The sequence below is a fragment of the Fringilla coelebs genome (genome assembly GCF_963513975.1).
Source record: "Fringilla coelebs genome assembly, chromosome: 19".
Taxonomy (NCBI): Eukaryota; Metazoa; Chordata; class Aves; order Passeriformes; family Fringillidae; genus Fringilla; species Fringilla coelebs.
The window spans coordinates 10705264-10720764 of NC_140045.1; the positions used below are offsets into that span (position 1 = coordinate 10705264).

The window sequence follows — 15501 nt, forward strand, 5'->3', positions numbered from 1 at the left end:
ACTGGGTGCAAAATTTGTTCCTGTGGGGAGTCATAAATGAAGGTCAATGAGAGTTTTTGTTTGACTTCAATTTATGATTTCTTGATCCCATGTTTTGGGGTTTCCCACAGTCCAATTATGTCTCTGTCCTGCAATTAACCCTCATCAATAGATTATTTGCCTTGACAGGAGATTCCCTCCTCTGAAACATCAAGATATCATCCATTGCTAACAGATGTGGGCTGGGACTTTGATACCTCCAGTTTCTGGTGAATTTATCTTGAAGTGTGTAACAGAAAGCTGTTCTGAACAGGGGCAGCAGCCAGGTCCCTGCAGCCACTCAGAAATTCCACCAAATCTGGAGTCTCTGCAGGAGCAGAATGTAGCTGCCATTCAAAACCAACCAAGAACATCACAGCATTAGCTGAGAACATGGTGTGAAAAGCAACACACCCAATTAAAATTGGTGAAACTAGAGGCACATTTTGGGTTTTCCAAGAGATTAAATGAATAATCCTGCTCCTACAAAGTGTAAAATAGAAATTCCAAGATCAGAAAGAATTTCTGTGTTCCGTGCTCTGTCTCAAGGCCGTGTTTCCAGCAGCAGCACACGGTGTTTCTAAGATGTCACTTTGGAATATTGGTTGAAGAGCAATAAAATCCTGGCAGGACCCCAAGAAGAGAAAAGGAGAATTCCAGCTGGTGTGTGCTGCAGGACCTGGGCTCCCACTGGAAGCTTGCAACTCACCCAGTGTTAACTTACTGTGACCCTCCTTTGTGTACACATAAGGTAAATAACCACTCAAGCAGATTAGATTAGAACAAAAATAAAGCAGAACAGGTAGTTACTATCATTCAATTCAAGATATTTTTCAAAAGCACACTGACCTGGCCTTGTTTTAGCTTCTCCTGGTTATTACCAATGACTGGAGGAGGGGGAACATTCCAGAGAAGAAAAAGTTTTATAAACTAAAGATGCAGATGAACTATGACTGGTAAACCAGAAGTCTAAAAAGCCCATATTTGAGCACTGCCAAGTCCCAGTAAATGTTTGCAGGGCTTGGAGTTGAGTTTTTTTTTCATCTAGAGACTTCCTTTTGGTTTTGTTAAACACTCCAGTTTCTCCTGGTGTGTTAGCTGATGAGAGCACTGGAGTAAAACCAGGAATACTGCAGGTGTGTGTTAACCCTTCATTACTGAGCAGTGCACACCAGAGTGGATCTGCAGAGCAAACTGTCACTGCAGAGGATTTCCTACTCACACCATCCCTGCTCCAGGTGGAGCCAGCCCCAGCCTGCTCCCAGGCAGCAGGAAAGCATTAACTGCACCCTTGGAACTCATCATCCAGTGACATTTTATTTAAAAGGCATCTGAGAACTGCACTCCAAGACACATGACACCAATCAAAGCACAGCAAGTGGGGACAATCACCTGATCAGTCATGGAAGTTCCAATCCAAATGAAGAGATTGATGTAGATAATCCCACAGGGATGCCACCACACAGGTTCATCCCCTCTCCTGTGGAGGTGCTGCTCTCCACAGTGCAGGGATATTAGTGTGCATACAAGCTCCAACACAGGGCAGCTTAAGGAGTTAGCAGGTAAATGTGGCCATGGGCTAGAACTGTACACCAAACCTCAGCCATTTATTAATTTCAGGCATGAACCATATCACAATTTGCTCCTGTAATCTGCTGACAACACCCCAGCAGACCTTAAGCACTCCACCATGGGCACCACTCAGGCTATGCAAGGACCAAAAGTAAAAAAGCCCCACACAATAAAAAAAAAACCCACAAAAAAAAGCTTGCCTTGAATTCATCACTCAAAGCAGGCTACAAACAGCAAGAAACATGCTATGAAAAACAACTCTCCTCCCCCAGCAAACACAGAGTGATGGAAAAATTAAGCTACACACTGTGAAGGGTGCTGATAACCAGATTTACATTCCCAGCACCCTCCCTCCCAGGCCTGATGATAGTTACCAGCAGTTGATCTGGCATCTGCTCCACAGCTTGTCCCCAATCTTCCTGGGACATAATGCACAAAGGAAAACAGCTTTGGAATCCAGCAGCTCAGCAAGAGCACAGCATGTTTGTCTCTCCAGATACTGCTGGCTATTTTGGTTTCTGGAAATACTTCAGAAGATGAGAGCCCTGTGCCAGTCCCCCTCAGTGACCAAGTGTCACCCTTTAGCTGACCCAGGAGCAGAAGCAACCCAGACAAGCTGCTGGCTCCATTTAGCTGAACTCCAAGAACACTTCAGAGGAGCATGGCTTCCTGGGGCAGCTGCATGGACAGGGATCCTGCAACGTAGGAGGCCAGGAAATTGGAACAGGAGCAGCAGCTCCACAGGATGTTTTGCCACGCAGACTCAGAGCTGACCACTCCCAGGGACAGAGGCTGGTGGAGCCAGTCAGTCACCTGTCATCCTGAAGGGACAATGGGGTCAGGAGGGACAGGCCACAGCTGGGAGCACTGTGCAGCAAACCCTCAGAGCCCTCCAGCAAGCAAAGCTAAGCCTTTATGCTCCTCTGTTGAAAAAAAAGCTGAAAATCAAGTTTGTGTTACTACAATGATGCACCATTTTACCTGTAGGGATTTCCAACACACCTAATCCTCCTTTCCCCCTTCCATCACAGTTAGGTGCCAGTGCTCAATTATTTCTGAGCCCAATCCCTTTGTCAGCAGCAGGTAAAAACACAGTAAACTTATTTATTGCCGGAGCCAAAGACAACGTTGGTGCTCTCACACAGGTGGGGCTGGACAACACAACCTACAGCACCAAAAAAAAGGAAAGAGAATTTACCCTGAAGACAGGGTTTGTGGTGCTGCCCTTATGCTTATTCTGGGAATAAGGTGGTGCTAAAGCCTTCAGCAAAAGACCCCCAGCTTCCAGCAGCCACAGGCACACCCGTCCATTGGGTGTCCATGTTCATGAGCGGTTCCAGTGCGATTACACAGGCCCAGGAAGGTGAGCAACACCTCCCCTCAGGCAGAGGGGAAAAATGCACATTCCTAGCCACAGGCAGGGACACTGTAGCAGGCATGTCCAAGAATAACACCAGCACAGCACCAGGACAGCGGGAGCAGCAGTGACCTGACACACACGTGTCACTCGACCTGAACACTCATCATGACCTAAGGTTCCCTCCAGCCTGGGCTGTCCTGTGACATTAAAATCATTTCCTAGATGTGTGGCAGAAGCTGTAGAAGCCAATCTCTAGGAAGACAGGAGTGGATCTCAGCTACCCCAGCACTGAGATCTCCAGGTGTCACCTTGGAGGCACGGGTGGGTGAGATGCAGGACACTGCTGCAGCCCCCACTGCAGGAAGCTCACAGAGAGACCTGGGTGGGGGAATCACAGGACAGCAGCCCCACAGGGAAGGGCTGTCCCCAGATCTACAATCAGAAAAAAATAAGGACACTGCTCCTCATGCTGTAGAGCCCAGGGTGGGAGGGATGAGGTGCCCTCTCTCCACACTGCCTTGGGAAGCTGAATTCCCTCATCACACCTGCTCCCACATGCACAGGTAAGCTGAATGCACAGCTACTGACACAACAAGGCAAAACAAGATGAAAAGGGGAAAAGAGATGTCAAAAGAACTCCTTGTCTTAGAAACCAAATGGGAAATACACTAAAAGCAAATACAAAAACTTCGATCTCCATCGTAAGATGTTTATTCTTTTAGAAGATTTCAGAATACACAAACCCATAATTTCCTTCTCCTGCATTTTTAAATTTGCTGAGTGAGCTCATTGAACATTCAAGCTGTTGTCTTCAAGTTTTCCAAATACCATTCTATTTAAAGGCACTGTGAATAGGGAATTCAATTTATCAAATGAATGAAAGAAGAATTCTTAGCAGGAACCCTGGTGAGCTAATCAAGAGTCACAATAAAATGTCAGGGGTCCTGGAATTCTCGGCAGGAGGTTAACACCAAATTTGATCTGAGTCAAGGAAGACAAAACACACTATAGACTAATAAACTGTACTAAAAGTTGTGCACTGCAAATTTCTGAAGGTTTAAACACAAATGAAGAAAATCTACTTGGTCTGTGCACTTTATACACTCCTAGTATTTCACTACAAAAATCAAAACACACTGTTCACCATAATCATGTAATTTAACTTAAAGAAAATACTTTTGAAGCTTTTAAGTTTTTATTCCACTTCAGCTGCAAGGCTGTTTTGAAAATTAAAATGGCAGCATAATTTGAGTAAGATAAGAAACAATTACTCTGTACCTATCTTTAGGCTGGAAATTGCATTCAGTTCAAGATTTATCCTGTCATCCAAAGTTAAAGAAACAGCATAATCCATCCACCTTTCCTTCCACAAACCTACCAGAGTTTAAAAGATTAGCTCTGCAGTGCTGAAAGGGTAATCCTTAAAACTTAGCTTAATGGAAATAAACTTCTCTGCTCCTCTCCTCACTTTCCATAGTAAAAGCATAAATTAGAATATCAGACCCAGCACCAGAATGGGCCATCATCCATTTTTCAACTTAGCAAATGAATAGCAGCTCCATGGGGGAGGAGAGACAGGGTGGGGGAGAGATGGGGATAGGAAATAGCCATAAATGATCTTCCAGGACAGGAAAACTAGTTGCAGTAAATACCACTTTGGAAATCAATTTATGGTCAATTATGATCTTAGTAATAACTATTTTATGCCTTCATTTAGTGCATGAAATGCCCAGGGGAGCAAATATTCTCAGAAATATATCCAACGTCTCCAAGTATGTTATCTGATCAGCAGATGCAGCCAGAATTCCAGAAAGAGCAGCTCTTGCTTGTCTGGATGCTGACTGAGGGATTAGGGATGGGGCAGGATGGAAGCACAATTTCAGTGCAGGTGAACTATCAGTGTTGCAATATCACCCAGATAAAAAAAGATTATATCTATCAGTTTGGGTTGTTGGCTTCAAAAGCAATGAGTTTTGTCATCACTGCAGAATTTCACCCAGAGATTTGTGAAGTATATTTCATTCTCACAAATGTAAGAAAAAAATCAAAGTTAAGGGTCTTATTTTAGGCAAATCATTAAGTAAACATCCATCCACTAAGCCAACCATTGCTTTATTCAATTATTACATGTAAATGTGGTAGCAGAGTATAAATGCACTGTTGGTGTAATGAGACTTACTTGGACCATTCTTTTCTCAAGTGAAGGAGTTGAGTTCTATGAGATTGATTAGAAGAAGAGAAATAATAAAAATTCACCACATTCACCAAGCTCCACTAAGTCCCAGATAATAAATCTTTCACCTGAAACAGTGCTATTTATACAGAGACTCTGCTCCTCAACAGCAGCAGTTCTATTACAGTGAGACACCAAATTTAGCTCCACACCTGGATCAGACATATATCTTATTATGATCATACTAGAAAACATTAAATAGCATTTAGTTTGCTACCACTAGGCTCTCCTCCTTCCTTAGCAGAAGATGTTGCATCCCCCATATTAATTTATTTTTGAAAGATTCAAGATAAACATATACTTCATTATAGTTTACATCAGCAAAGAGAAACCAAATAATTTCAGAGGCAGGAAGATGTGAACAGCTCACGAATGCCAACAGGTTATTTTTAACTAAGAGCAATTTTTTCTGCATCACAAAACAGGAATGAGTACTGGGCACTTACAGCATTCCACCGTAAGGAGATAAGGATGATTAGATTTGCAGAGATGGAGCATCTTTTGTAAGAGAAAGAATTTCAAGGCAGCACCCATTTCAAAGCTGATGATGTGGTAAAAACTCAGACAATACAAACACTGGAAGCAATTCTCCTCTGTTAAATAAGTTTGTGCACTTAGTAAGTGCAACTAAAAACACTGAGGAAAGAGGAAAGTTGACCTGCAGATGGACAGAATGATGTTAGCAGAGGGACCATGAGGAATCCTGCTCCTGCCTTTGGTAACACACTCGTGTAAGGAGTGATTTACACACACCCCCATTGGGTTTGCCTGCAGTGCTACTTAAGTTTACAGCTTCATATTTCATGTGCAGGATCATCCTCAAGGCTACTGTGAACATACACTGAGTTCAAGCAAAAACATTACAAACACCACCAAGACCACCTTCCATGGTCTATCAATGACCTTGCAGGAGCACAGGAAAATGGCAGTCGGCACATGATGCATCGGTACAGCTGATTTTTTTTTTTTCCCTTGGCATTCTCCCTGAACTGCTCCTTTTTTCTAGAATGGTTTGTGTTAAACACTGGGCTGATGCTCTTTTGTTTACCAGTAACCAGCTACTGTTTAAAAACAAGGATCTCCATTGTCAGCACCAATGAATGACGTGAGCATCAGCCATGAAAACACTTTGGAATTCTGAAGAACTAAAAGACCTGAGAGTCGGAGGCTTGAGCAGGACTGAAATCAAACTGACACAACACAGATATCTGGCAGAGCTTAAAATAGACTTGGCAGAAGTCAGCCTGGACTAACAATCGATCCATGGACACACTGACCACCCAGAATGTGTTCAAGCACTCCCTCTCCCTCCACCAAAACAAACAGGTCTCCCACTTCCCATCAGGAAGTTTTGGAAATGCAGGATGAGAGAGAAAACTGTAAACTTTGTGCATAGAGAACACAGGAAGGGAAGAAAGAAAAAGGAAGGAAAAGAGCACACCTAAGAAAGATCAAGTAATGCCATTCTAAGAGACTCCTCTTGGGCAAGACCATAACAAAGGCAGCAGCACCATCCCTTCAGAAAATCAGCATGGGAAAACAGGCACAGACCCCAGGAACAACAGGGGGAAAGAAGTAGAGGGAAGAATGGATCTCCCTCTGAAAACACCCAACATAGCCCAGGGTGGTTGTTTTCCTTGCTGGGGAAGGGGGGTGGCTGTTATCTTTTCCTAAATGAGCCTATAGCTGGTAGCTGCATGAAAACTATTTTGAGATATATAAACATATTTTTCTCAGGGGCTTAATTACTACAAAGAATGCCAACCGATTTGACAAGTCAATTTTTCTCTCAAATAAAAAAAAAAAAAAAAACCTGAAAAATCTTATTGTCTAGCAATGCAGAGCTTAAAAAACAGCCCAAACATCCAAGGGATAAATATTAGGTATTTTCAATACAAAGCAGTAAGCAATTATAATCATTTCTCATAACCAAGTTCCTAAAACATAGAGGTTCCGGACTGAAATCTAAGTAAATGTACATCTGGTTTGCAATTTTTTAAATGGCTGTACATTTCAAACCCCAGAAAAAGCAGGCTGCAGATAGCTGTTTATTACAAATGACTTCCACCTCCTCCACAGCCCTCAAAGGCAAACTATAAAGCTGTGTGCAAAGCCAGACAATCTGGGCACCCAGCCATAAACCATCACTGCTGCAGCACAGATAACTGTTCTCCCTCTCAGCCATCCTTGGCTGCAAACCCACGGGGAAGAGCTCCAGAAACCAGACCTCAGGACCGTCAGGGCTTCTAATATTTTATGAACTTGAATTACAATTACGTTCAAGACCTCAGTGCTGAAAAATTACAGCGCTGATTCACACCCAGGGTTGAGACCAAAACTCACTTGGATTTGCCTGGTACCCTGAACCTCGAGATTCAAGAACAGCCAGTTATTTTACAGCTGCCTTCCGTGACAGAAGCCTTTTTATTGGGAGGAAGAGAGACATGCTACTCTCTTCAAAAATAAGACAAAAGAATCAGATGCATATTTTAGAGTAGTGCTGCATTTTCCACCATCTTTGACACGACCTCAAAGAGCACAGTGACTGCTCTGGGCCAGAACAGGCAGTTTGTTTATGATCAAATCCAGACATTTGTATCTTGGGCGGAGATTTTAAAACATATTAGTGACAAGGTAGGAAGGAGCACAAATGAAGTTTCAGAAAACACAGTTGTAACTGTATTGAGGAATCCACAGTGAAGTTTACCACGATCAAGTAATGATAAAATAAGCCTAACTACATCTACTTCTGGCATTTAAGATGTACAACTTAGCCATGCTTTCAGTTGACAATTTTCCTAACTAGCACAGATTCCTAAAGAGAGATCAAATAATACTTTGATTCCTCTGCTTTCATACATTAAAAATAACCATCTTTCATTTTACCAACAGCATTTGCCGGTGAAGAGACGGCACAGAGCACATAGATCATTTAGTAATGCAATTTACTGTCACTTCTAGATCATCTCCCCATTCAATAAAGTATACTTCTCTTCTAAACACTATTTGCCCGGGCTGATATCTTCATAATACAGCTGAAAACCTCAAGCCATTATCACTAGAAGACATCAGCTGATCCTAAATTGGCTAGACTGCAGCGTCACAGGCATTTAAGAGGTTTCCTTATCATTCATCTTTAATACTGAGGGATCGACACACTCCTACCTGCAGCTTCTAGGCCAAGGGGAAACCTTCTAATGGTATTACCATTATCTTGTAATCTGAATTTTAAACAATTAAAACAATAGCACTTTTGTGTTGCAGGTCTCTACTGTTACCAAAGATGATACATTTTTTATCAGTTGTCACGTTCAAAGTCTTACATAAAACACTGATTTTTTTAAAAAAAGCAGAAATATGCACTCTGCACTGAAGCTGCTGAACCTTCAAAGAGAAGCAGCACTGAAACAAGGCACTTAAATTTAAGCCATCAAGAGAGACCATTTGGTTTACTCGGGAAAGGTTTGGTCATTTTATTTTAAATCTGCAGTTCTTTTAGTCAATACGATCTGGCAATTCTTTCCAAATGAAAGCCTCTTTTTACTGAAGCAGGGGATGGCTCCACCCCTGACCTCCTCCTTCAGCTTGTTTTGGAAAGGGGCCAGATGACAGCATTTGGAAAAGCGCATGTTTATCTCGGCGAGGCCAGCTGCTAAGTTAACATATTACCCGTTCCCACATCCCCCGCTCTTGGTTAAGTCTTCACAGCTAAAACTGAAAGTAAACGCTGCCATTGGGCTTTTAATAAATGTAACACGAAAGAGAAAAGGAGTCTCCATGGCACGGAGCATCTGAAAGGGCTGCAGAGGTCTAGGTCATTTTGAGTGAACAGCAGGCAGTAACTCTGTCAATAAAATTCCTGGCCTTTCTGAATGAAGTGAATGAAAAACTGAAAAATAAGCGGGTTTATTTCTAGATTAATTTAAAGCTATGCTCCCTGTAAGACTGCCACTCAGCAACAGTTTGCTTGACTACACAAGGAGATTATAAACCCCTGCTTGACAGAACCTTTCACTTTATCTTGTTTTATTGTTAGTCCATACTTGGCAAGGTATGGACCATGGGAGCTTGGAGAATTTCAACAAAGAATCCTCAGATTAAAAGTAGTCTTATGCCCAATTGTGTTTTTCTCATTTTAAGGAAATTCCATCTCATTACTTTCAAAGTCTTAAAAACCTCTTTCAAGCAAAAAGAGTACAAAATTACCTTACTTCCCACAAACACCAGTGAAGAGACCTCAACTAATCAAAAGCAGAGTGTGTTTTAGAAAAGACAAATCCTGGAGAAGAAAGCAGAAATTAAGGCGGAGGTGGGGTTTTCATTGATCCCATCAAGGTCCAGCAGGCTTTGCAATGGGCAAACCCATCCACTCACAGGCGATCAGAGACAGATTTTGGAGAAAGCCAAGATGCCACGGCTGAGGGCGAACCTCCAAGTCCCCAAATGGTTTTTAGCCCAAGGGCAGTGTCCCAGAGCAAACTCCACTCTGCTGTGGCCAGCGGGGAAATGGCACAGCCCAAGGCTGCCCACAAGGACATTCCCAGGCACCGGGACTGACGCCCCGCACCGCTGACAGCTCCAAAATAATCCATGTGCTGCAAAGCACACACAAACCACCCGTGTGTAACACAACAGCTCCTAGTCTGATGGATACCAGACTTAAATCTGTCAAAATGGGAATCCACACATAGAACAGAAAAATTAATATATCTTAAATATGTCCTGCTGCAATCCAGAGGAGGTCTCAATAGAAAGCTTTGTCTGTCTTGTTTCTTTCATTGCCACGAACAAAACCTTTATACAAAAGTACAAAATATTGCCTAAAATCAGCCCCTACTAACGCCCAGCCCTCTCGCCCTGGAGCGAGTCCCGGCCGCAGCAGTTTTCCCTGTGGCAGCACCTGCTCTCCGGGGGCTGCACTGCAATGAACCTTCCTCATCTCAGGAAGCCAGGCAGATCACTTCCACTCAGAAATGATCCGCTCCCCTTTGAAGAGAAGGACAAAGCCACACAAGGCATTATTACACTACTGCTGCTACCCTTAAGCACTCATTTTTCCCTAAAAAAAGTTGAAATTAATCTGATTTACTACAGTTTTTGTGGTTTTTTGTTTTTTTTTTTCCACAGACTGAGTCCCTGGCTCGGAAGTAGCCAGGTGAGGTTATCCACCAGGAATCTCAGCCAAAAAGCACCACAGTTCTCCCCAGACCAGACCGAGCTTCCAGAGGCTGGAGCAGCTTTCTCACTGGGGTATCCAGGCTGACACCAATGCCTTCACCTTATGGAAAGAATTCCAGAAGCCACAGCGGAGACGCCAGCGCAGCCGGGGGCTGTTGCTCAGCACGCACCATTTTGAGCTCACAAATAACACACAGAGCAGCCAGCCAGACATCCCAGGGATCCCTGAATCCCAGGAACCGCGGCTGCAGGAAGGAAACTCTGCGATGTGCTGAGCACAGGTTGCACCCACTGCAAGTCACCTCCTATTTCCTTGGAAAACACCAGGGGAAGCAGTGAGAACCCGAGTGTACCTTCCCACTACCTACCTTCCTGAAATTATTATTTTTTAAAAAATGTAATATCCGAGAGAACTCCATTTAAATTCTCAGTTATCGGGGAATCAAAAAAAAAAAATTAAAAAAGAAAGCCAAAACCAAAAAACCCACCCACCGCAGGGAAGGGGGGCAGGATCTGGAAGCCATGCCTGGCTCTCCCAGTGCATCCAGCAGCAGTGCAGATGTTCTCCTGCTCCTCCGGTCTGGCATTGTCCTCAGGTCCACAGCACCACCGACACCCACCTGATTTAAAGCTCTGCACCACCGGCCAGCCCACTAACAGCGGGATTTATTGGAATTTTAATTACCTTAACCGGCCTAATGTCCACAGCAAATTTCTGTACATAAATTAGCATAATTCGCCAGATACATACATATGCAAACGAGAGGGAAAAATATGCAACAGACACGGGTATGACGTCCCAAAGATTATTTCTAAATTTAAACTGGCTGTTAGAATATTGAACAAATCTCTTCTCGTAGATACACTCGAGTTGAACCAGAAAATAAACTAGTCACAAAGACCTGCAGTATTATTTTTAATGGCATAGAGGGGGGGAAGACCCAATTGAGTTCAATAAATCCCATAATTGAACCTTCAACTAATTACATATTAAGAAGATTAACCTTTGACACAAACTTGTGATACAAACAAAGAAGCCTCGAACAATTAATAAACTTCCAGTGTTTCAAGATTTCTCAGGTTAACAACTGAGTCCTCCCCATTTTCCTCCCCTTCTGCGTCGCAGTTAAAGGAATAAATTCTGTTTAATATTCGCTCTCCCCCTGGACATTCCAGGTTTAGACGAAGATCTCTCTGTGAATACTCAGGAGAAAATTACTGCGGATCCTCACAATCTCATTACGCGGGGGGGGAAAGAGGAAAAATAACCCAAAGCTAGATATTTGAACTTTTAAGAGAAAGCAGCCATGAAGGACAAAGCTGGAGCTCATGTGCTCGCCCACAGGGCAGCACTGCTGGCCATGCCCACAATTTTCCAGTCCTGGGATCATTTCCAAGCCACTCTGCGATAATTTTCACACGTGTAAGTTCTAAAGCAAGAGCACACGGTCATGCCTTGCAGCAGGAGCTGCCTTCATGTCATGTCTGAATAGCACAACATGCTCACAAATGGCACTTTCTGCTCGCTGTGCGGGGAGAAACAGCGATTCCGGACAGAGGAAAAACACCGAATTAATTCTAACATTAAAAGAACAATCCGGAGGTTGCTCGCATCGTATAAAAATAAAAGGGATTTTGAAATGTTTTGGGGCGTTTCTTGCTTCGCTGACTAATAAGTAGTTTAAAAATAATAATAATCTAGTTTAGACTTGTGAAAAAGGAGGAATGCACCGGCTTTTGCAGGTCTCTTCCCCTGCTAACTTCTACCGTGCCCGGATTAAGAGAGGCTCTTACCCCTTCTTACCTTTTAGTCTTTTCTTTATGGGGCTCTTTGGCAGCTTTCGATTCAGTCTTGCTGTAAGGAAACAAGTGAGTATTTTGTCTACCGTGTAGGGGTCTTTCTGACGTGTTCCTTTCTTATTTTTAATGCTTCTTTTTTTTTTTTTTTAAGATTTTTTGTAAGTGTACCCGTAATTTCACGAATATGAATACGAAAAAAATCTCACACGGCCAAAAAATTAAGTTTTTTTTGTTGTTGTTGTCGTCGTTTGTTTACCCCCCTCAGGGAAAAAAAAAAAGTCTGACACACAGGAGATGAAAAAAAACCCAACAGATCAACAGGAAAACACTATCCAAGTAGAAAAGCAAAGAGCTTCAGTGTTATCCAGCCCAGAGGAGAAGTGCAGCAAAAGCAGGTCCAATTCCAAAACAAGCTTTTGATTTCCAGTGAAGCAAAATAAAAATTAAAAAAAAAAAGAAAAAAATAACAAAAAATAACCAAGACCAAGAAACCAAGATACACGTTCAAGTCCCCAGCTAAATTTCTGCACGAGTGTGTCTTAAATACAAGTTTGCTTTCATGTGTTGCAGCAAAACCCACGGAAAGCCAGGATTTGGAGTTGATCGGGATGAGTTCTCGTGTGTGTGTCTTGATGGGTTCTCAGTCCACATGGAGGAGCATCTGAGGGTTTTTCAAAAAGTGCAAATCAAAAAAAGAGAAACTGGGATCCAGAAAAGAGTTTTAAGATGGATCCCCCCTTCAAAATAAAAGGAGGAGGGGGTGGAAAAAAAAAATAACAAACCGAAAAAACAACTGAAACACCACGGCGGAGGCACGGGGGGATGCGGAGTCTCACATGGGGCTGCGGGCAGGAGGAGGATCCCGCCGGGAGCTCCGGGGGGGCGGAGGATCCAGCGGAGTCTCTGCCAGGGGAGGAGGGTCCGCGGCTCCGCAGGGACCCCGCGGGCGATCCGGGGCGGGAGGAGGATCCAGCAGCCGCTCCCGCAGGAAGGAGCGAGCGCGGGGAGGGGATCCGGGGAGGAGGATCCAGCCAAGTCTTTCACGGAGGGAGGAGGGAGCGGGGAAACCCGACAGTCTGTGTGCCTGGCTCGCAGCGGGATCCGCGGGCAGGCGGGAGCGGGGCGATCCCGCGGCTCTCTCCGTGTCGTCCGCAGGGATCCGGCAGGGACCCGCGTGGGCGGCGGGGAGCGGGGCAGCCGAGGCGGCGGCGTGTCCCCGGGGAGCCGCAGCAGCGTCTCGGGCAGGGTCGGTCGGTCCGCCGGGGTGCTGAGGGGGAGGGGGGGGGAACGCAGCGCCGCTCGCCGTCTCTCCCGCTCGCTCTCGCCTCGTCCGCTCGCAGGGCAGGCGGTGCCGGGCTCAGTGCTGCCGGGCCGGTCCCCCGCTCCTCCGCGCCGCCGCTGCCGCCGGTGCCGCCCTGGGGAGCAGAGGAGCCGCTGCCGCCGCTGCCGCCGCCGCGGCCATTTTGTCGCTGACTGACAGAGCCCCGCCAGGCAGCGCGAGACCGCGGGGCGGCTCCGCGCGCGCCCCCTCCCGCGCTGGCCGCCAACAGGAAGTGCCGCGCTCCCCCTCCCCCCCCCCGCCCGCCGCCACCGACCCGGCCCCTCCGACCACGTGACGCGGCCGGGGAGAGGGAGGCGGGGGGGGGAGCCCCCGCCGGTATGCAAATGAGCGCGGCGGCCGCAGCCAAACGGCGGCGAGGCCGCGCGCGCGCGCCGCGGGCCACGCCCCCCCCTCCCCGCTGCCTCCCCCGCCGAGGCGCGCGCCCTCCCGCCACCGCCGCGCGCCGAGCCCGCGCCCCGCGGGGGGAGGGGGACGGCGCTGTGCTCCCCCCACCCCCCCCACAGCCCAGAGGGGGACAGGGGGGTCACCCCCACACCCGCACCGGGCAGGTGGGTGTCGGTGTTCACACACACACGCAACCCCCCCGTGCCAACGGGCGAACGGCAATTCACCCCTCCCTCGCACACCCCCCTGGTGGGTGGGGGGAGAGAGCGCGAGAGAAAAGTGTCCCCCCCAAAGGTGTCCCCCCCAAAGGGGCGTACAGAGGCGGTGTCCCCCCGGAAGGGGTGCAGAGCATGCACTCACGCACATACCCGTGCCTATGGGAGCTTTCACCCCTCCGCCGCCCGGCCCCGCGGAGAGGTGGGGGGACAGCAGAGCTGTGCCCCCTCCCAAAGGCACTGAGGGGCTTCACCGCCACCCCCTGCACATGGGGGTCGGGGCATTCACACACACACCGGCAAACGGCGTTCGGTGCGTGCGCCCCTTACAGCCCCTGGGAACGGGGGTGCCGGAGAGCTGAACCCCCAAACGGATATAAAGGGGTGCAGAGGGGCTCGGCGCCTTCACCCCTCCTCACACACCCCCGCGGCTGCTCCAGGGGTGCAAAGGGGGGGTCACACCCATCCCTGCTGCACCCCGAGGTGCCGAGAGCCCCCTCTTTGTGACAGGAGTGGGCACACACTGCAGGGACACACCTGGGTGACACTCTGGGGTATCCACGGACACGGCCCAGCCCTGCAGGACCCCTGCCCGCACCGCCCTGCTGGGCTCACGGCCATCGGGGGGGATCCCCGTCCTACCCGGGCGCCTCCAAAAATAATCGCGGTGTTTGGAACGCACCCGGGGCCGAGCCAGCCCGGGGGATTGTGCACGCCGTGGAAATGTCACATTTCAGAGTGGCAGCGGTTGACTTGTCCCCCACAATAACCACATTAACTGTTTCTGTCAGGAGAAAGTCAGGGTCTGGTCTCAAAATACCACGGGAAGAGTGGAATGCAAAAAAATGAGTCATTTTTTTTTTTCGCTAAAAATTGTTGTGTCTGGGTCTTTCGGCAGATCTTCTCCGGTTCTCTCTCCTCTCCTGTTTCCTCTCCCCCTTCTGCAGCGAACGTTTTGGGAACTGCAAGGAAATCCAGAGCCCTGAATCTTTATTTGCTCGGGCTGTTCCACTGAAATCTGAAATGGGAATGGAGCAGGGGTTCCAGAGCAGGGCTGTTTCTGCTGCCTGGCACCCGCAGGAGGGATTTGGGCGCAAAGAAGCACAATCCCAGCATGAATCCCGTTGGCATTTGTGATGCCAGCCCCAAAGCCACCCTGTGCCAGCCCCTGGGCGAACGACACCGAGAGCCCGGAGCCCCTTGACCACTGGAGGGAGCCCATATTGTGCCAGAATGCAACAGAAACACTACGGGGAAGACAAAAAAACCACTAAAATATGAAATATCAGATCATTGTAATCAGAACAAAGTGTCTTCTCCAGGTCAGACCGTGATCTATAGCAATGCAAAATGTTATAAAAATCAGATTTAAATGTCCTATTGTACTTCATCAGCACAA

General features: G+C 46.9%; 1 protein-coding gene across 4 annotated transcripts in view; it reads right to left on the bottom strand.

The window, feature by feature from the left end:
• TNRC6C (trinucleotide repeat containing adaptor 6C) overlaps positions 1-13617 on the bottom strand; it is a 103408-nt gene extending 89791 nt beyond the window's left edge. For all 4 annotated transcript variants that reach the window (XM_084218669.1, XM_084218671.1, XM_084218670.1 and 1 more), the window contains exon 1: positions 12166-13617. The gene's annotated coding sequence lies outside the window, so the exon portion shown is untranslated. The remainder of the gene's footprint in view (positions 1-12165) is intronic.
• Between the last annotated feature and the right edge of the window lie 1884 nt (positions 13618-15501).